This window comes from Poecilia mexicana, unplaced genomic scaffold (assembly GCF_051168715.1).
Source record: "Poecilia mexicana isolate PSO_F unplaced genomic scaffold, ASM5116871v1 scaffold_8, whole genome shotgun sequence".
Lineage (NCBI taxonomy): Eukaryota > Metazoa > Chordata > Actinopteri > Cyprinodontiformes > Poeciliidae > Poecilia > Poecilia mexicana.
The window spans coordinates 5,839,437-5,841,065 of NW_028263377.1; positions in this window are offsets into that span (position 1 = coordinate 5,839,437).

Genomic DNA, 1,629 nt, shown 5'->3' on the forward strand with positions numbered 1-1,629 from the left:
ACCCGCCTCCGCGTGCACACGCCCCCTAAACACGGGCTACACCCACGAGAAACAAAGGCCAGGCTTTTATATGATTTATGGATGAGTAAGCAGGGCTGGCCTAAGGTTGTATGGGGCCCGAGGCAGAATTTGATTCGGGGCCCCTCTTCTTTTTAGGAACATCACCACTTCCAACAGCATTTCAATACAGATTTAATGGAAACAGACCTGATCATTTGTAAACGATAAAAAACATATTCTTGCCAACTTTGCTAATTAAATTTGCTAGATATGTTTTATTACTATTTCACAAGATATATTTACAGAAAGCTGAAAAAAACATATACATGCCATTTATTTTTATAAATAAAATTTAGAAAAATAAGCACACCACATTCTTGGAAGAAGGTGTTTGGTTCAGATATGATCAAACTAGAAAAATAAATCTTGAAATCTTAATGTGAAAGTTCAACACAAAGTAATGCTTGAGATGAACTATTGCACTGTATTCCAAATGTTTTGAACAAAGACAGCATCAACTCTCAGCACAGCTTCGCAGTTGGATTTATGTTTGGGCTTTGACTGGGCCTTCCCTATAGACTGATGTGCTTTGAATGAAATCCCTCCACGTATGTCCAGGGTCGTGCCCATGCTTAAAAAAAAAGAGAAAAAAAACCAAGGAGCGTTTCTCCACATCATGGTGCTGCTGCCAACATATTTTACACAGTAAAATAAACCTTCACAGAACAGCTACATTTGGATTGTATATTAATTTGCATTGATTAATAATTAATATAAATGCCCACAACACTTTTCAGATTTTTATTTGCAGAACACTTCAAACATACATCGCTGTACTTCTGCCTTTCTGGTTAATCAGTATATAAATGGCACCCTTTTTTTTAACAGCAAATGTAAGAAATGCTGAAAGTACAGGGATTTAAAAAAAAATTAATTAAGCAATTTTTTAATCAATTCCTACAATTGTTTTTCAAGGAAGCATTTGAGGAAACTGTTCCTCAGATACGTACTTCTTTTGGGAGAGTGTTCGTTTCAGAGCAACATCAGTTTGTTCTTGTCACAAAGGTTTGTTGAAAAGGTAGCAAAAAAAATGTCACAGTTTTGAAATAAAAGGTCCTTATTACTTTGCAGTCTGTTGGTTCTTTTCAAAGCGGAACCGTCCGGCCTGTTCAGTTGAAAGGCTTCACTTTACGGTTTGACTGCTTTGTTTTTGAAGCCGTCAGTCTGGTTCTACAGCACGTTCTACCACTGAGGATATCTCATTTAGATTCATTTCTGGTTATTCGTTCATAAATTCATCACACCTCATCTGAAGGCACTTCACAAAAAAGAAAAAAAAAAAAAAACATAATCCTAATCCAGTTTTACGTACATTCTCATTGATCCTGGCTAGCAAAGAATCCATCAAGATCAGTTTTTAGTCAAATTAAAATGTTTTCTAAGGAACATTGCTTGGAGTCATTCACTCTTCCTGAACAAATGGACAATTTCTTTCTTTGTGTTGTTGACTTAACATGAATATAGCGACAGCAGAGACATTTATCTCTCTCTCCCCGAGCATGATGCCATCACTTCCTGCTAACTCTAACCGAACCCATCTTGACTCCACTTCTTATCTACCTCCAGCTC